The sequence below is a fragment of the Alosa pseudoharengus genome, unplaced genomic scaffold (assembly GCF_046254945.1).
Source record: "Alosa pseudoharengus isolate Yale_2024_CS ecotype anadromous, Long Island Sound unplaced genomic scaffold, YU_APseudo_1.1 YU_APseudo_1.1_scf_5, whole genome shotgun sequence".
NCBI classification, from domain to species: domain Eukaryota; kingdom Metazoa; phylum Chordata; class Actinopteri; order Clupeiformes; family Clupeidae; genus Alosa; species Alosa pseudoharengus.
In genome coordinates this window covers 27,191,270-27,213,069 of record NW_027468837.1, presented here as the reverse complement: position 1 = coordinate 27,213,069, position 21,800 = coordinate 27,191,270, and the positions used below count along the sequence as shown (strand labels likewise).

Genomic DNA, 21,800 nt, shown 5'->3' with positions numbered 1-21,800 from the left:
CCTATTAAGACTACACATCCTGTCCAACTGCTTCCTCTGCCAAAAACTGTTTAAAAATAAAAGTCATCACTACAATATTTCACTGTTAAACAATTTAACCCTTTAAACTACTGAACTTTTTAACTGTTCAGCCATTGTAACTGTTACTTGTCATCAACTATGACTCCTACCCACTGTAGCTAGTTAGCATGGTTAGCATAGTTAGCATGCTAGCATGTTAGCATGCTAGCATGTTAGCATGCTAGTTAGCATTTTTTACAAAACTGCTAAAAATGATTAGCTAAGTTAGCTAAGTCACATGGTTAGCATAGTTAGCATGCTAACATGTTAGCATGCTAGTTAGCATTTTTTGCAAAACTGCTAAAAATGATTAGCTAAGTTAGCTAAGTCACATGGTTAGCATAGTTAGCATGCTAGCATGCTAGTTAGCATTTTTTGCAAAACTGCTAAAAATGATTAGCTAAGTTAGCTAAGTCACATGGTTAGCATAGTTAGCATGTTAATTAACATAGTTATCATAACTAATAAAATGATTAGCTAGGTTAGCTAAGTCATATGATTAGCATAGTTAACATTTTAACATTGGTAGCATGCTAGTTAGCATAGTAACTTGGTTAACATTATTATCTTTGTTAACATAGTTAGCATAACTATTAGAAAACATTGGAGCCATTCCAACTGTTAGTTATCGTCAACTATCTGCCTAAATAATTTAACCATTTCAATTATCAACCTATTTAACTGTTCAGTCATTCCAACTATAGTAAACCTTATCTACCAAGCAAATAATTTAACCATATGAACTCATCATATTTTTGCATTTTCATGCACTGTATTTCCTTCAGGAAATGCTTTTCTAGTTACAGTGCATGAAAATGCACTGTACTGTTATTCCAAGGCATTTTATTATTACAGTGCATGAAAATGCACTGTACTGTTATTCCAAGGCATTTTATTATTATTATTATTATTATTCTTCATCTAACGCACTTAATGCAGCTTCAACCGTTTAACGTAGAAACTTCATTCAAACTATGTTACGTAGGTCTTACTTAGGACATGTGAGCTTTGTATTTTTCAACTTTGTAACTTTTATACTTTTTAAACTATTAATTAAAAACTAATCAAAATTTCCCCATTGACTTAACATTATGATTATGACATCACAATACGGCCGTTAAGCAATTAGAATCCTATGGCAGGTGTTCGGGCCACCTGTTTCAACTGCCAGTCTCAGGCTTTAAGCATACAAACTGGCCCTATTAAGACTACACATCCTGTTCAACTGCTTCCTCTGCCAAAAACTGTTTCAAAATAAAAGTCCTCACTACAATATTTCACTGTTAAACAATTTAACCCTTTAAACTACTGAACTTTTTAACTGTTCAGCCATTGTAACTGTTACTTGTCATCAACTATGACTCCTACCCACTGTAGCTAGTTAGCATGGTTAGCATAGTTAGCATGTTAGCATGCTAGCATGTTAACATGCTAGTTAGCATTTTTTGCAAAACTGCTAAAAATGATTAGCTAAGTTAGCTAAGTCACATGGTTAGTATAGTTAGCATGCTAGCATGTTAGCATGCTAGTTAGCATTTTTTACAAAATTGCTAAAAATGATTAGCTAAGTTAGCTAAGTCACATGGTTAGCATAGTTAGCATGCTAACATGTTAGCATGCTAGTTAGCATTTTTTACAAAACTGCTAAAAATGATTAGCTAAGTTAGCTAAGTCATATGGTTAGCATAGTTAGCATGCTAGCATGTTAGCATGCTAGTTAGCATTTTTTACAAAACTGCTAAAAATGATTAGCTAAGTTAGCTAAGTCACATGGTTAGCATAGTTAGCATGCTAACATGTTAGCATGCTAGTTAGCATTTTTTACAAAACTGCTAAAAATGATTAGCTAAGTTAGCTAAGTCACATGGTTAGCATAGTTAGCATGCTAGCATGTTAACATGCTAGTTAGCATAGTTAGCAAAACTGCTAAAAATGATTAGCTAGATTAGCTAAGTCACATGGTTAACATAGTTAGCATGTTAGTATTGCTAACTACTAAAAATGCATTAGCTAAGTTAACTAAGTTAAGTATTATCCACCTATTTAACCGTTCAATCATTCCAACTATATTAAACCTTATCTACCAAGCAAATCATTTAACCATATAAACTATCCACCTATTTAACTGTTCAGTCACTCCAACTATATTAAACCTCATCTACCTAGCAACCAATATAGTTTGTTTTTACGCTGTATGATATTTTACATCATATTTTTTGCATTTTCATGCACTGTATTTCCTTCAGGAAATGCTTTTCTAGTTACAGTGCATGAAAATGCACTGTACTGTTCTTCCTAGGCTTCTTCTTATTACAGTGCATGAAAATGCACTGTACTGTTCTTCCTAGGCTTCTTATTACAGTGCATGAAAATGCACTGTACTGTTCTTCCTAGGCTTCTTCTTATTAGAGTGCATGAAAATGCACTCTACTGTTCTTCCTAGGCTTCTTCTTCTTCTTATTATTATTCTTCTTCTTCTAACGCAGTTAATGCAGCTTCAACCGTTTAACGTAGAAACTTCATTCAAACTGCGTTGCGTAGGTCTTACTTATGACATGTGGGCTTTGTATTTTTCATCTTTGTAACTTTTATACTTTTTAAACTATTAATTAAAAACTACTCAAAATTTCCCCATAGACTTAACATGGGCTGATGACATCACAATGGACTAATTAACTTGATTTGCACCTGGTATCATCTTCCAGCTGCTCATCTAGGCCCCATCAAAGAATCAGTTCAACTGATTGCACCTGTATCAACTGCTTTCTACTGAACTAGACAAACTCTCTTTGTCTCTCCATTCTACAAGGATATAAGACACATTTCATCCAACTTTCTATCCATTCATCCTCTTCAAACCATTCACTCATCCACCCATTAAACTATCCATCAACATCCATTAAACAATCTGCCTATCAACATCCATTCAACTTTCTGTCTATCAACATCCATTACACTATCTACATTTAACTTTTAAACTATATACCAGGGGTCGGCAAATAGTGGCCCGCGGGCCAATTTTGGCCCGCCATCTATTCTATCTGGCCCGCGAGATGACGTTAATTTGCTGTTGAATGAATTTTTTTTTTAACCCCATGTTTTTAAAAAGAAAAAAAGGCCTACAGCAATCCCATCAATTTCAAAACATTTATTGAGGTATAGATGATAGTCCTACTAAAGTGACAAAACAGGTGGAACATCCTTGCAGTTATCCATGACGCACAGGTCGGAACGGTATTGGCACGCGAGTGCGCGTAATCTTGTGCAAAAAAACAACAACAGTGTCCTGTCTCCCTCTTCCAGTGGGCAAGGTCAAAAATAGCCTATGTTACGTTAAATTAATAGGCTTGGCATTAAGAAATGCAGGCAGGCTCAACACATACCTCTGCTTCCATTCTTCTTTGTAGGTCCTGCATTCTGAATCAATTTTTCTTTTCAAGGCTTTTGACAACGACATTTTGCATCGATAACTAGCATATAGCAATGTTCAGCTAATCATTTACACGTCATCCAAAAGAATAATATTTGTAGCCTACACATTAGTTACGGCAAGTTGCTAGGCAAGTCGCCTGTTTCATGAGAGACGACAGGAGATGCAGCAGGCGGCATAAAAACAGCGCACATAAGCAAATAAACGTTTTTAATGGAATTAAATTAAATGCATTTTAAAAGTTAGATGATGTTTATTTTAATATAATATAATAATTAATAATTTAAATAGTAGGCCTATAACCCCCCCCCCCCCCCCCCCCCCATTACAAAAGCTATGGCCCGCGATGCCATTGTCTGAAAAAAAATTGGCCCGGGTCCAAACGTAATTGCCGACCCCTGCTATATACTCTGTCTGAGGCTTTAAGCATACAATAAATATGGCTCTATTAAGACTGCCGTTAAGCAATTAGAATCCTAGGCCAGGTGGCCAGGCCACCAGCATCAACTGCCAGTCTCAGGCTTTAAGCATACAAACTGGCCCTATTAAGACTACACATCCTGTTCAACTACTTCCTCTGCCAAAAACTGTTTCAAAATAAAAGTCCTCACTACAATATTTCACTGTTAAACAATTTAACCCTTTAAACTACTGAACTTTTTAACTGTTCAGCCATTGTAACTGTTACTTGTCATCAACTATGACTCCTACCCACTGTCGCTAGTTAGCATGGTTAACATAGTTAGCATGCTAGCATGTTAGCATGCTAGTTAGCATTTTTTGCAAAACTGCTAAAAATGATTAGCTAAGTTAGCTAAGTCACATGGTTAGCATAGTTAGCATGCTAACATGTTAGCATGCTAGTTAGCATTTTTTGCAAAACTGCTAAAAACGATTAGCTAAGTTAGCTAAGTCACATGGTTAACATAGTTAGCATGCTAGTTAGCATTTTTAGCAAAACTGTTAAAAATGATTAGCTAGGTTAGCTAAGTCACATGGTTAGCATAGTTAGCATGCTAGCATGTTAGCATGCTAGTTAGCATAGTTAACAAAACTGCTAAAAATGATTAGCTAGGTTAGCTAAGTCACATGGTTAACATAGTGCTAGTTAGCATAACTACTAAAAATGAAAACATTAGCTAAGTTAACTAAGTTAAGTATTATCCACCTATTTAACCGTTCAATCATTCCAACTATATTAAACCTTATCTACCAAGCAAATCATTTAACCATATAAACTATCCACATATTTAACTGTTCAGTCACTCCAACTATATTAAACCTCATCTACCTAGCAACCAATATAGTTTGTTTTTACTCTGTATGATATTTTACATCATATTTTTTGCATTTTCATGCACTGTATTTCCTTCAGGAAATGCTTTTCTAGTTCTTATTATTCCTCTTCTTCTAACGCAGTTAATGCAGCTTCAACCGTTTAACGTAGAAACTTCATTCAAACATTGACGCGTAGGTCTTAATTAGGACATGTGGGCTTTGTATTTTTCAACTTTGTAACTTTTATACTTTTTAAACTATTAATTAAAAACTATCAAAATTTTCCCATTGACTTAACATTGCCCTTTATGACATCACAGCAATTAGAATCTTATGGCAGGTGTTCAGGCCAGCTGGCCCAACTGCCATTCTCAGGCTTTAAGCATACAAACTGGCCCTATTAAGACTACACATCCTGTTCAACTGCTTCCTCTGCCAAAAACTGTTTCAAAATAAAAGTCCTCACTACAATATTTCACTGTTAAACAATTTAACCCTTTAAACTACTGAACTTTTTAACTGTTCAGCCATTGTAACTGTTACTTGTCATCAACTATGACTCCTACCCACTGTAGCTAGTTAGCATGGTTAGCATAGTTAGCATGCTAGCATAGTTAGCATGCTAGCATGTTAGCATGCTAGTTAGCATTTTTTACAAAACTGCTAAAAATGATTAGCTAAGTTAGCTAAGTCACATGGTTAGCATAGTTAGCATGCTAACATGTTAGCATGCTAGTTAGCATTTTTTACAAAACTGCTAAAAATGATTAGCTAAGTTAGCTAAGTCACATGGTTAGCATAGTTAGCATGCTAGCATGTTAGCATGCTAGTTAGCATTTTTTACAAAACTGCTAAAAATGATTAGCTAAGTTAGCTAAGTCACATGGTTAGCATAGTTAGCATGCTAGCATGTTAGCATGCTAGTTAGCATTTTTTACAAAACTGCTAAAAATGATTAGCTAAGTTAGCTAAGTGACATGGTTAGCATAGTTAGCATGCTAACATGTTAGCATGCTAGTTAGCATTTTTTTACAAAACTGCTAAAAATGATTAGCTAAGTTAGCTAAGTCACATGGTTAGCATAGTTAGCATGTTAACATGTTAGCATGCTAGTTAGCATAGTTAGCAAAACTGCTAAAAATGATTAGCTAGATTAGCTAAGTCACATGGTTAACATAGTTAGCATGTTAGCATTGCTAACTACTAAAAATGCATTAGCTAAGTTAACTAAGTTAAGTATTGTCCACCTATTTAACCGTTCAATCATTCCAACTATATTAAACCTTATCTTCCAAGCAAATCATTTAACCATATAAACTATCCACCTATTTAACTGTTCAGTCACTCCAACTATATTAAACCTCATCTACCTAGCAACCAATATAGTTTGTTTTTACTCTGTATGATATTTTACATCATATTTTTTGCATTTTCATGCACTGTATTTCCTTCAGGAAATGCTTTTCTAGTTCTTATTATTCCTCTTCTTCTAACGCAGTTAATGCAGCTTCAACCGTTTAACGTAGAAACTTCATTCAAACATTGACGCGTAGGTCTTAATTAGGACATGTGGGCTTTGTATTTTTCAACTTTGTAACTTTTATACTTTTTAAACTATTAATTAAAAACTATCAAAATTTTCCCATTGACTTAACATTGCCCTTTATGACATCACAGCAATTAGAATCTTATGGCAGGTGTTCAGGCCAGCTGGCCCAACTGCCATTCTCAGGCTTTAAGCATACAAACTGGCCCTATTAAGACTACACATCCTGTTCAACTGCTTCCTCTGCCAAAAACTGTTTCAAAATAAAAGTCCTCACTACAATATTTCACTGTTAAACAATTTAACCCTTTAAACTACTGAACTTTTTAACTGTTCAGCCATTGTAACTGTTACTTGTCATCAACTATGACTCCTACCCACTGTAGCTAGTTAGCATGGTTAGCATAGTTAGCATGCTAGCATAGTTAGCATGCTAGCATGTTAGCATGCTAGTTAGCATTTTTTACAAAACTGCTAAAAATGATTAGCTAAGTTAGCTAAGTCACATGGTTAGCATAGTTAGCATGCTAACATGTTAGCATGCTAGTTAGCATTTTTTACAAAACTGCTAAAAATGATTAGCTAAGTTAGCTAAGTCACATGGTTAGCATAGTTAGCATGCTAGCATGTTAGCATGCTAGTTAGCATTTTTTACAAAACTGCTAAAAATGATTAGCTAAGTTAGCTAAGTCACATGGTTAGCATAGTTAGCATGCTAGCATGTTAGCATGCTAGTTAGCATTTTTTACAAAACTGCTAAAAATGATTAGCTAAGTTAGCTAAGTCACATGGTTAGCATAGTTAGCATGCTAACATGTTAGCATGCTAGTTAGCATTTTTTTACAAAACTGCTAAAAATGATTAGCTAAGTTAGCTAAGTCACATGGTTAGCATAGTTAGCATGTTAACATGTTAGCATGCTAGTTAGCATAGTTAGCAAAACTGCTAAAAATGATTAGCTAGATTAGCTAAGTCACATGGTTAACATAGTTAGCATGTTAGCATTGCTAACTACTAAAAATGCATTAGCTAAGTTAACTAAGTTAAGTATTGTCCACCTATTTAACCGTTCAATCATTCCAACTATATTAAACCTTATCTTCCAAGCAAATCATTTAACCATATAAACTATCCACCTATTTAACTGTTCAGTCACTCCAACTATATTAAACCTCATCTACCTAGCAACCAATATAGTTTGTTTTTACTCTGTATGATATTTTACATCATATTTTTTGCATTTTCATGCACTGTATTTCCTTCAGGAAATGCTTTTCTAGTTCTTATTATTCCTCTTCTTCTAACGCAGTTAATGCAGCTTCAACCGTTTAACGTAGAAACTTCATTCAAACATTGACGCGTAGGTCTTAATTAGGACATGTGGGCTTTGTATTTTTCAACTTTGTAACTTTTATACTTTTTAAACTATTAATTAAAAACTATCAAAATTTTCCCATTGACTTAACATTGCCCTTTATGACATCACAGCAATTAGAATCTTATGGCAGGTGTTCAGGCCAGCTGGCCCAACTGCCATTCTCAGGCTTTAAGCATACAAACTGGCCCTATTAAGACTACACATCCTGTTCAACTGCTTCCTCTGCCAAAAACTGTTTCAAAATAAAAGTCCTCACTACAATATTTCACTGTTAAACAATTTAACCCTTTAAACTACTGAACTTTTTAACTGTTCAGCCATTGTAACTGTTACTTGTCATCAACTATGACTCCTACCCACTGTAGCTAGTTAGCTAAGTTAGCTAAGTAACTTGGTTAGCATAGTTAGCATGCTAACATGTTAGCATGCTAGTTAGCATTTTTAGCAAAACTGCTAAAAATGATTAGCTCAGTTAGCTAAGTCACATGGTTAGCATAGTTAGCATGCTAGCATGCTAGCATGCTAGTTAGCATTTTTTACAAAACTGCTAAAAACGATTAGCTAAGTTAGCTAAGTCACATGGTTAGCATATTTAGCATGCTAGCATGTTAGCATGCTAGTTAGCATTTTTTGCAAAACTGCTAAAAATGATTAGCTAAGTTAGCTAAGTCACATGGTTAGCATAGTTAGCATGTTAGCATGCTAGTTAGCATTTTTTATAAAACTGCTAAAAATGATTAGCTAAGTTAGCTAAGTCACATGGTTAGCATGCTAGCATGTTAACATGCTAATTAGCATTTTTAGCAAAACTGCTAAAAACGATTAGCTAAGTTAGCTAAGTCACGTGGTTAGCATAGTTAGCATGCTAACATGTTAGTTAGCATTTTTAGCAAAACTATTAAAAATTATTAGCTAAGTTAGCTAAGTAAAATGGTTAGCATGCTAGCATGTTAGTATGCTAGTTAGCAAAACTGCTAAAAATGAAAACATTAGCTAAGTTAACTAAGTTAAGTATTATCCACCTATTTAACCGTTCAATCATTCCAACTATATTAAACCTTATCTACCAAGCAAATCATTTAACCATATAAACTATCCACCTATTTAACTGTTCAGTCACTCCAACTATATTAAACCTCATCTACCTAGCAACCAATATAGTTTGTTTTTAAGCTGTATGATATTTTACATCATATTTTTTGCATTTTCATGCACTGTATTTCCTTCAGGAAATGCTTTTCTAGTTCTTATTATTCCTCTTCTTCTAACGCAGTTAATGCAGCTTCAACCGTTTAACGTAGAAACTTCATTCAAACTATGTTACGTAGGTCTTACTTATGACATGTGGGCTTTGTATTTTTCACCTTTGTAACTTTTATACTTTTTAAACTATTAATTAAAAACTATCAAAATTTTCCCATTGACTTAACATTGCCCTTTATGACATCACAGCAATTAGAATCTTATGGCAGGTGTTCAGGCCAGCTGGCCCAACTGCCATTCTCAAGCTTTAAGCATACAAACTGGCCCTATTAAGACTACACATCCTGTTCAACTACTTCCTCTGCCAAAAACTGTTTCAAAATAAAAGTCCTCACTACAATATTTCACTGTTAAACAATTTAACCCTTTAAACTACTGAACTTTTTAACTGTTCAGCCATTGTAACTGTTACTTGTCATCAACTATGACTCCTACCCACTGTAGCTAGTTAGCATGGTTAGCATAGTTAGCATGCTAACATGTTAGCATGTTAGCATGCTAGTTAGCATTTTTTACAAAACTTCTAAAAATGATTAGCTAAGTTAGCTAAGTCACATGGTTAGCATAGTTAGCATGCTAACATGTTAGCATGCTAGTTAGCATTTTTTACAAAACTGCTAAAAATGATTAGCTAAGTTAGCTAAGTCACATGGTTAGCATAGTTAGCATGCTAGCATGTTAGCATGCTAGTTAGCATTTTTTACAAAACTGCTAAAAATGATTAGCTAAGTTAGCTAAGTCACATGGTTAGCATAGTTAGCATGCTAACATGTTAGCATGCTAGTTAGCATTTTTTACAAAACTGCTAAAAATGATTAGCTAAGTTAGCTAAGTCACATGGTTAGCATAGTTAGCATGCTAACATGTTAGCATGCTAGTTAGCATTTTTAGCAAAACTGTTAAAAATGATTAGCTAAGTTAGCTAAGTAAAATGGTTAGCATAGTTAGCATGCTAACATGCTAGTTAGCATAGTTAGCAAAACTGCTAAAAATGATTAGCTAGATTAGCTAAGTCACATGGTTAACATAGTTAGCATGTTAATATTGCTAACTACTAAAAATGCATTAGCTAAGTTAACTAAGTTAAGTATTATCCACCTATTTAACCGTTCAATCATTCCAACTATATTAAACCTTATCTACCAAGCAAATCATTTAACCATATAAACTATCCACCTATTTAACTGTTCAGTCACTCCAACTATATTAAACCTCATCTACCTAGCAACCAATATAGTTTGTTTTTACTCTGTATGATATTTTACATCATATGTTTTGCATTTTCATGCACTGTATTTCCTTCAGGAAATGCTTTTCTAGTTATTATTATTCTTCTTCTAACGCAGCTAATGCAGCTTCAACCGTTTAACGTAGAAACTTCATTCAAACTATGTTACGTAGGTCTTACTTAGGACATGTGAGCTTTGTATTTTTCAACTTTGTAACTTTTATACTTTTTAAACTATTAATTAAAAACTAATCAAAATTTCCCCATTGACTTAACATTATGATTATGACATCACAATACGGCCGTTAAGCAATTAGAATCCTATGGCAGGTGTTCGGGCCAGCTGCATCAACTGCCAGTCTCAGGCTTTAAGCATACAAACTGGCCCTATTAAGACTACACATCCTGTCCAACTGCTTCCTCTGCCAAAAACTGTTTCAAAATAAAAGTCCTCACTACAATATTTCACTGTTAAACAATTTAACCCTTTAAACTACTGAACTTTTTAACTGTTCAGGTATTGTAACTGTTACTTGTCATCAACTATGACTCCTACCCACTGTAGCTAGTTAGCATGGTTAGCATAGTTAGCATGCTAGCATGTTAGCATGCTAGCATGTTAGCATGCTAGTTAGCATTTTTTACAAAACTGCTAAAAATGATTAGCTAAGTTAGCTAAGTCACATGGTTAGCATAGTTAGCATGCTAACATGTTAGCATGCTAGTTAGCATTTTTTACAAAACTGCTAAAAATGATTAGCTAAGTTAGCTAAGTCACATGGTTTGCATAGTTAGCATGCTAGCATGTTAGCATGCTAGTTAGCATTTTTAGCAAAACTGCTAAAAATGATTAGCTAAGTTAGCTAAGTCACATGGTTAGCATAGTTAGCATGTTAATTAACATAGTTATCATAACTAATAAAATGATTAGCTAGGTTAGCTAAGTCATATGATTAGCATAGTTAACATTTTAACATTGGTAGCATGCTAGTTAGCATAGTAACTTGGTTAGCATTATTATCTTTGTTAACATAGTTAGCATAACTATTAGAAAACATTGGAGCCATTCCAACTGTTAGTTATCGTCAACTATCTGCCTAAATAATTTAACCATTTCAATTATCAACCTATTTAACTTTTTAGTCATTCCAACTATATTAAACCTTATCTACCAAGCAAATAATTTAACCATATGAACTCATCATATTTTTGCATTTTCATGCACTGTATTTCCTTCAGGAAATGCTTTTCTAGTTATTCTTCTTCTTCTAACGCAGTTAATGTAGCTTCAACCGTTTAACGTAGAAACTTCATTCAAACTGCGTTGCGTAGGTCTTACTTATGACATGTGGGCTTTGTATTTTTCATCTTTGTAACTTTTATACTTTTTAAACTATGAATTAAAAACTGCTCAAAATTTCCCCATAGACTTAACATGGGCTGATGACATCACAATGGACTAATTAACTTGATTTGCACCTGGTATCATCTTCCAGCTGCTCATCTAGGCCCCATCAAAGAATCAGTTCAACTGATTGCACCTGTATCAACTGCTTTCTACTGAACTAGGCCAACTCTCTCTGTCTCTCCATTCTACAAGGATATAAGACACATTTCCTCCAACTTTCTATCCATTCATCCTCTTCAAACCATTCACTCATCCACCCATTAAACTATCCATCAACATCCATTAAACAATCTGCCTATCAACATCCATTCAACTTTCTGTCTATCAACATCCATTACACTATCTACATTTAACTTTTAAACTATATACTCTGTCTCAGGCTTTAAGCATACAATATGGCTCTATTAAGACTGCCGTTAAGCAATTAGAATCCTATGGCAGGTGTTCGGGCCAGCTGCATCAACTGCCAGTCTCAGGCTTTAAGCATACAAACTGGCCCTATTAAGACTACACATCCTGTCCAACTGCTTCCTCTGCCAAAAACAGTTTCAAAATAAAAGTCCTCACTACAATATTTCACTGTTAAACAATTTAACCCTTTAAACGACTGAACTTTTTAACTGTTTAGCCATTGTAACTGTTACTTGTCATCAACTATGACTTCTACCCACTGTAGCTAGTTAGCATGGTTAGCATAGCTAGCATGTTAGCATGCTAACATGTTAGCATGCTAGCATGTTAGCATGCTAGTTAGCATTTTTTGTAAAACTGCTAAAAATGATTAGCTAAGTCACATGGTTAGCATAGTTAGCATGCTAACATGTTAGCATGCTAGTTAGCATTTTTTATAAAACTGCTAAAAATTATTAGCTAAGTTAGCTAAGTCACATGGTTAACATAGTTAGCATGCTAACATGTTAGCATGCTAGTTAGCATTTTTAGCAAAACTGCTAAAAATGATTAGCTAACTTAGCTAAGTCACATGGTTAGCATAGTTAGCATGCTAACATGTTAGCATGCTAGTTAGCATTTTTAGCTAAACTGTTAAAAATGATTAGCTAAGTTAACTAAGTAAAATGGTTAGCATAGTTAGCATGCTAGCATGTTAGCATGCTAGTTAGCAAAACTGCTAAAAATGATTAGCTAGGTTAGCTAAGTCACATGGTTAACATAGTTAGCATGTTAGCATTGCTAACATGCTAGTTAGCATAACTACTAAAAATGAAAACATTAGCTAAGTTAACTAAGTTAAGTATTATCCACCTATTTAACCGTTCAATCATTCCAACTATATTAAACCTTATCTACCAAGCAAATCATTTAACCATATAAACTATCCACCTATTTAACTGTTCAGTCACTCCAACTATATTAAACCTCATCTACCTAGCAACCAATATAGTTTGTTTTTACTCTGTATGATATTTTACATCATATTTTTTGCATTTTCATGCACTGTATTTCCTTCAGGAAATGCTTTTCTAGTTATTTTTCTTCTTCTAACGCAGTTAATGCAGCTTCAACCGTTTAACGTAGAAACTTCATTCAAACTGCGTTGCGTAGGTCGTACTTATGACATGTGGGCTATGTATTTTTCATCTTTGTAACTTTTATACTTTTTAAACTATTAATTAAAAACTACTCAAAATTTCCCCATAGACTTAACATGGGCTGATGACATCACAATAGACTAATTAACTTGATTTGCACCTGGTATCATCTTCCAGCTGCTCATCTAGGCCCCATCAAAGAATCAGTTCAACTGATTGCACCTGTATCAACTGCATTCTACTGAACTAGACCAACTCTCTCTGTCTTTCCATTCTACAAGGATATCAGACACATTTCCTCCAACTTTCTATCCATTCATCCTCTTCAAACCATTCACTCATCCACCCATTAAACTATCCATCAACATCCATTAAACAATCTGCCTATCAACATCCATTCAACTTTCTGTCTATCAACATCCATTACACTATCTACATTTAACTTTTAAACTATATACTCTGTCTCAGGCTTTAAGCATACAATATGGCTCTATTAAGACTGCCGTTAAGCAATTAGAATCCTAGGCCAGGTGGCCAGGCCACCTGCATCAACTGCCAGTCTCAGGCTTTAAGCATACAAACTGGCCCTATTAAGACTACACATCCTGTTCAACTGCTTCCTCTACCAAAAACTGTTTCAAAATAAAAGTCCTCACTACAATATTTCACTGTTAAACAATTTAACCCTTTAAACGACTGAACTTTTTAACTGTTCAGCCATTGTAACTGTTACTTGTCATCAACTATGACTCCTACCCACTGTAGCTAGTTAGCATGGTTAACATAGTTAGCATGCTAACATGTTAGTATGTTAACATGCTAGTTAGCTTTTTTAGCAAAACTGTTAAAAATGATTAGCTAAGTTAGCTAAGTAACATGGTTAGCATAGTTAGCATGCTAGCATGTTAGCATGCTAGTTAGCATTTTTTGCAAAACTGCTAAAAATGATTAGCTAAGTTACCTAAGTCACATGGTTAGCATAGTTAGCATGCTAGCATGTTATCATGCTAGTTAGCATTTTTTGCAAAACTACTAAAAACGATTATCTAAGTTAGCTAAGTCACATGGTTAGCATAATTAGCATGCTAGCATGTTAGTATGCTAGTTAGCATTTTAGCAAAACTGCTAAAAATGATTAGCTAAGTTAGCTAAGTCACATGGTTCACATAGTTAGCATGCTAGCATGTTAGCATGCTAGTTAGCATTTTTTGCAAAACTGCTAAAATGATTAGCTAAGTTAGCTAAGTCACATGGTTAGCATAGTTAGCATGTAAGCATGTTAGCATGCTAGTTACCATTTTTAGCAAAACTGCTAAAAATGATTAGCTAAGTTAGCTAAGTCACATGGTTAGCATAGTTAGCATGCTAGCATGTTAGCATGCTAGTTAGCATTTTAGCAAAACTGCTAAAAATGATTAGCTAAGTTAGCTAAGTAAAATGGTTAGCATAGTTAATATGCTAGCATGTTAGCATGCTAGTTAGCATAGTTAGCAAAACTGCTAAAATGATTAGCTAGGTTAGCTAAGTCACATGGTTAACATAGTTCACATTGCTAACATGCTAGTTAGCATAACTACTAAAAATGAAAAAATTAGCTAAGTTAACTAAGTTAAGCATTATCCACCTATTTAACCGTTCAATCATTCCAACTATATTAAACCTTATCTACCAAGCAAATCATTTAACCATATAAACTATCCACCTATTTAACTGTTCGGTCACTCCAACTATATTAAACCTCATCTACCTAGCAACCAATATAGTTTGTTTTTACTCTGTATGATATTTTACATCATATTTTTTGCATTTTCATGCACTGTATTTCCTTCAGGAAATGCTTTTCTAGTTGCATTTTAATATGCTACATCTATACACCAAACCTAATTATGTATAGGCTACATGCAGAACATTGAATGTTATATTTCAGAAGTGAAAGAATGCCTTTTGTTGTGGAATTGCTTTTCACCTCGAGGAGGAGCTACTCGCTCTCGCAGATCCACTCATGACAACGTAGCCGGCTGATTCGACTGACTCGTACTCAACGTAGCCCAACCGGCCGGCTGATCCGACTAACCCGGATTGCTACTCAGCCGCTCAGCCGCTCCAATCTTGAGTCCCATGGTCTGTGAGTCTGCAATGTTTCCGGCTCTGCGGGAAGTTAACCAGTTATCTCGGACTGCCTGCTCACTCAGTCGCTTGAGTTGATTTGTGGAGTTGTGGTTGCCTACGAAATTGTTACATTTTTGGCAGCTACGATGGCTAGGACTAGGAGGCTAGCTAATGTTGCAAGAGGTTTGTGTGTGGCGCTGTTTATCGTTTTAGATTGAATTGTAGTAGGACCTATTTTTTACAGTCTATGAGTAGGACTCAACTGATCCGAGTTAATGATACTAGAGACTCGCGACTCATGGGTTAATTTAAAGATACGGGTGAAAGATCCGAGTGAATCACAACTCAAACAGGCTTAGCACGCAGGCACAGTGCTGCAGGAGACGTTTGGGAGCACGGTAAGGTCACTTGGCAGTTAGCCTATCTGAACATGCAATAGTATTCAGCTTAGAGATAGAGAATAAAATGTTTAAAGTTGTTTCATGTTTAATGAAGTAGGCTAACAAACCCGTTTAACAATGTCATGGTCCATCCATTTCAATAACCTGGCAGCTTCAAAAATCTGAACGCTGAACGTTTATAACATTCTGTTTAGGTTACTATGTTATAGTAGCTTATGTTAGTAGACCTAGTTCATAAAACAGAGTAGGCAAACCTTTTCTAAATAGTCATAAGCCGACGACATAGGCTACTGTAGTTGTTTAACTAACCCAACTCCACACGTCGTTCTCTGTTTACAGTAGGCTACATCAGTGTTTCCCAAACTTTTTTTCTGGGGACCCACTTTTTTCAAATGACAGACCATCGCGACCCATTTCACTTCAAATCTACCCTGCAACCACCAATATTGTTTTAGGCCACAGGTTCTCCAACTTTTCTATGCCTTTCCCAACCATACATTGCTATAGGATCTAGATAGATAGATCCTGCTTTGATCACGGTTGTGTTGCATTTTGAGCACCATCAGAACACATCATGAAAACGGAAAAGACCTATTTGTCTGTGCCCTGGCTACAGTAGGCCTACAGTACATGCACTCCTATTGAATTTTTAGAACCAAGGAGAGAAATCAGAAAAATGTGTTACAGCTCTGTCTGCTATTTACACCCATTCTTCTTGATACATAATGAATAAATATGAAAATGTATAAAATGTTTATCAGTACATTAGTCTACTTTGTAAATTGCTAAACCATATAATAGCCTGTCCCACCATCATTGAAATAGCATAATGCTAGAATTTAAATGCAAAAAAAAAAATGTCCAGCTCAGGTTCAGATGATTAAAGCTTTATAGGCTAGGGAATGTTTTATTTTATTTATGTATTCTCTATTGGGTTGTAATCAAAATTACGTTTTAAATAAAGTTAACACGTTTTCTGAAAATTTTGTTCCATGTGCCCTTTTTTTTTATTTGAGCCCCTGCCCCCTCAAAGGTCTCTGCACGCCCCTGTGATGGACCAATGTGCTAACAGCACCAATATCATGCCCGTGGAGAACACAGACTGCTGGGAAAAAAGTGTTTGTGTGCATTTTACTGCAAGTTGCAAAGGCCCCAGCCGTGACTCAACTGGCTGGGGCACCTGCACCATACGCCAGCAACCCGGGTTCGATTCCCGCCCTGTGGTCCTTTCCGGATCCCACCCTGACTCTCTCTCTCCAACTCGCTTCTTGTCATTCTCAACTATCCTATCACATTAAAGGCATAAAAAGCCCAAAATATACTAAAAATATATACTAAAAAGTGTCCATTAAACGTATAAGTGTAATTGTTAATGATTTCCAAATCCCCTCTCCAGAAGAGGGTACTGCCCCATGCCCTTGGATGGCAGTTACATCAACATGAAGAGTCAGGTGATCAAAGCGGAGAGAAGACTACTGAAAGAGCTGGGCTTCTGTGTGCATGTCAAACACCCACACAAGGCAAGTCCTGGTCACACACACTATACACACACTAATATACGCATATGCAGATGTGGCCCTGTCTGGCTATATTGGTTTAAATACTCCAACTTATTTTGATAAAAGCTATATGAGGGGATTTATGATTTTTTTGTTTTAAGGTAGTCCATTGAACAAAGCATGTCTCTGAATTCAGTGCAAAAGCTGCTAGTACTTTGAAAAAGCTCAATTAGAATTTGATATGAGGGATATTGTTATGGTTTGTGGTTTGATTTACTTTTTTGTTATTTTCATTTTTTCATTTAAACAAATCACTACTTCCTGTTCTCGTGAAAGCCTTTAGCAACAGTTTGTCTTTTTGTTTTTTAGATCATTGTGATGTACCTGCAAGTTTTAGAGTGTGAAAAGAATTCAGAACTAGTTCAGATGGCGTGGTAAGTGCTTGCGCCTCCTCCTCCTCCTCAGTTCTGCTGTGTTCGGTGCTCAAAATGAGCATTACATTTCAAGGTAATAAATAAATCTCCGACTGCTCTCCTCATTTGCCTCCCATCTCTTTGCAGGAACTACATGAATGACAGTTTGAGGACAGACTTGTTTCTGAGGTTCAAAGCAGAGACTGTGGCCTGTGCCTGCATCTACCTGTCCACCAGATGCCTACAGGTCTCCCAGCTCTTACCATTTTTCCTGCTAGGCAAAAGCATGAAAATGCACTCAGTTTCTGAGAAATTTGTACCTTCCACAAGTAATTGGTGACAAGTACCCCTACTTACACATTGAGCAGATTTCCTCAAACATCCTGCTGGTAATTGTCATAGTCGGTTAAAGTTAGCATGTGATTGTTTGCTCACGGGTAGTTGTGCCAGTTTATAGTTAGTATGTTGTTTTCTGTTTGCTTGTATTTACTTTGTTTGTCTGTTTAAACTCTTGGTCAGATCCCTCTACCACAGTGGTCCCCAAACTTTTTCTTCCGAGGGCCAGCTCACAATGCCTGGCTCCAAGAGAGGGCCAGAGACTCGGAGTAGTTCTATATCAGTAACCATAAATAGCTTAGTGCTGTGTCTACAGCAGTCTACCTTAGTTGAATATTCTATTACATTTAATTATAGGCTATTGCAATTTAATACCATTGTTAGCTGTGTTTATATTGTCATCATGCCATATCAGTGTAAAATTAAATAATACTAATAAAAAAAAACGTTTACATTCCCAAAAGTATTAGCAGGGAGTCCCAAAAGTATATTTTATTAAAAAATGTGTGAACTACAAATAATTTATCCTACAAATAATTTAAAGTTCTCAAAATATGAGAATTTTATGAAGTGCTGAAGTGGTCTGAAATGACCACCATTCTAACTTTCAGTCACCTGATTTGTGAACTCTTTGTATGAACATTTGAACGAGTGAATAAAAAATAGAAATAATTATCCCAGAAATCCCAGAAATATGACTTAGTTAGTTAGTTATTAACAATTAATTGATAAACTTTTAAAATACTTTGAGCACTGATGCAGTCAGCATAGGCCTCTTACATTGTTTGCAGCCTACATTTCATTCCGTTTTCGATGGCAAACGCAAAACAGCGCCAAAACAACCACCGGTGGACAAAATTAGTATTACATGTGTACTGTTAAGACTCGCCATAGAGCAGTGTTTCCCAAACCTTTTTTCTGGGGACCCACTTTTTAAAAATGACAGACCATCGCGACCCATTTCACTTCAAATCTACCCTGTAACCCTGCAACCACCAATATTGTTTTAGGCCACAGATTCTCCAACGTTTCTATGCCTTCCTCAACCATACATTGCTATAGCCTAGGATCTAGATCAGTGTTTCCCAAACTTTTTTTCTGGGGACCCACTTTTTAAAAATGACAGACCATCGCGACCCATTTCACTTCAAATCTACGGTTGTGTTGCATTTTGAGCACCATCAGCGTGAAAAGTTGGAAATGACCACTGAAAAGATTGGGGAAATTCTCGCATGTTGCGCAGTCGTCATTCGTCAGCATAGTAAGCTGTTCCTGTATTTCTAAAAAAAAATTGTAGGCTATGTTGCGTTGCAGACAAATGGGTCCATAACACTGTGGACGTCAATTCCGATGTAAACAGCAAATAACTGAAGTCGTTATATTGTATTGTTGTATTATATTATATTGTATAGTCGTTATATCAGAACAAGAGGCTTTTGCGCAATTCGCCTTTACTTTGGAGAGGAATAGTGTTTAAAATGTCCATTTAAATTGTAGCGAATTTTAAATTGTTGTGAATTTTAAATCAGAAATAAGAATGTGAGGAGGTTGCTAAAAGATTGCATCTACAATCGAAACTATACATGCAAATTGAATGGCCTTATGTCCGGTCTATGGATGTCTGCTTTAGTTGACAGCATGGTCACTAGATTTTAATTGGTAAAGTTGAGGAGCTGGTATCTGTTAATGTTCGTGCAAATAGGCGGATTCATGTCGTTTGCAAACTGCGAGGTACATGGCAGGCGCCCCACAGAACGGTTTCATTTTGAGAGGTATCCATGCTCTGGCACCCCCTCTGCGATGCGTTCGTCCCCCAGTTTCATGCGCCAGTTTCATGAGCTTTTATGACAAAACCGTGACTGTAGTAGTTAACAAACTACATCCTAATAGAAAAATTTTAGCTTTTCTGGTATCATATGACAAATGGTATCAGTTAGGCCTATAACACAACATAAATTGTGCTGGCGACCCAAATAAAATCTCCTGCGACCCACCCGTGGGTCGCGACCCAGACTTAGAGAATGAATGGGGGAAATTGCGGAGGTTTTAGTTTGACGTTGTTGTACTCCCGTGCGGGCCGGATGCTATATACTACGGACATGTTTTGGGGGGCCACCCAAAATGAGGTGGCGGGCCGTATCCGGCCAGCGGGCCGTAGTTTGGGGACCACTACTCTACCAGATGAGCCGCATGGTTCCTTTTATTTGGTGCGAGGGAGGAGGACTTCTGTGGACATCTGTGGAAGGATTCTGCACCTGTACACCCTCCCGAATGACCCTCTGTCCACCCTCCTGAAACAGGTAGAGGAGACGCGTCAGGCCCTGGATGCCCTCAGCAGCAAGGGGAAGCCCAGCATGGCGATGTCTGCTGCTGCCACCCCCAACTTGGAGCCATTCAGTAGCTTCTCCCCTGCCTCTAAAGCCGGTGAGGGTGCGGAGGTTGATTACTGTTATACAACAATTGGGTTCTATGGAACTATTTATTTGTTTCTGATCGGCCGAGAGATGTTCCATGAGTTGGAATATCCCTGGACTGCTTGAACAAGAATACACCTTTGCATTCTACTCCAGGTTTTTGTATACAAGCATAATGATTTTTGTGGTGGTTTGATGAAATAAATGTAGTGTACACAGTCATGCACCTTATAGGCTTTGCACGCTTTGCATGTCTGCTCATGGACAGTGAATTTCAATTAAATCTTAAAATTAATTAAAATCTTTGTCATTTTGAAGTGACCTCCTCACAGCTTCTCCTGCTGATGGTCGGCCTAATCACGAGCCTTCTCTCAACCAAGTGGCCCTGAAAAATGCCTGTCTGGAAAGTAGCCAATGGAGATGAGTAAGTACTCCCAAAATGTGCCTGTGCATTGGTGTGACTTCCTGTAAAAGGTATTATAGAGGTTGGACCTAAAATCTAAAAAATTAATTTCGCACTAGCCAGTTGTGGATACCTTGCAGTGTAGATTGATTTAAAAGTGTATATTGTCTAAAAACATTAAATTGAATTCAGTTACATATTGTTATTACATTACATACATAAATATTTTTTTGTTAAATTGTAGGCAAGAGCGACTTAGTCGCAGTGAAGAGAGAAGAGAAACCAAAAGCATTTCTCCCCCGAGACGCAGGTATGACAAGGAATTGTCTCTGCAGGAGTATATCTTAATTATAAGCACTAGTGTCTATTCCCTCTTCTTTTAAAGCACTCCCTTAAGCATTTCTTACTCTGTCCTTTGATTAGGGCTTTTGCGATTTATCAAAATAATCAATTAATTGTGATTATGACTTCCAATAATTATGAAAACAACATAATCGAAATATAATGATTTTGCTACATTCAGTTTCAAGTTTTGAAAGTGGATGAGTTCCAAAATCACTGGGTAATCGTGTTTAATAATCGTGATCTCAATATTGAACAACATAATGGTGAATGGTGAAAAAAAAGATTTTTGCCATAATCAAGCAGCCCTGCTTTCGGTCCCTCTCTTTTCCACAGGCGCAGTCTCAGTGTTGCCTCCCCCCATCACTCACTCTCTCCAGTGCATCACAAAAAAGTCTCTCACAGAGAAAGGGATAGAGAGAAGGACCGGTGGAGGGATAGAGACAGATAAAGACCGGAGTAGGGAGAAGAGTAGGGAGAGGGAAAAAGAGAAGGACAGAGAGAGAGACCGACAGAGGAATCACCGAAGAGAGAGAGAAAGAGGGGAGAGAGAAGGACCCAGGAAGGAAGTGCGTTCGTCACACAGAAGATGACCCTTCAGATCAGAGGACCACATTCCAAGATGTATTATGGACAAAAAATCAAGTTGTAATTTTTTAAAACTTTAGACAAAAAGTTGTGACTTTCATAAACAAAACATTTGTAATAAAAAGTTGTCATATTTTATGTTTTCTTGGTCCAT

The 21,800-nt window shown here is 36.3% G+C and overlaps 1 pseudogene; it reads left to right on the top strand.

Moving 5' to 3' along the window:
* The window catches only part of LOC143104870 (cyclin-L2-like), a 67,937-nt pseudogene extending 46,428 nt beyond the window's left edge, over positions 1-21,509 (top strand).
* The last annotated feature ends 291 nt before the right edge of the window (positions 21,510-21,800 follow it).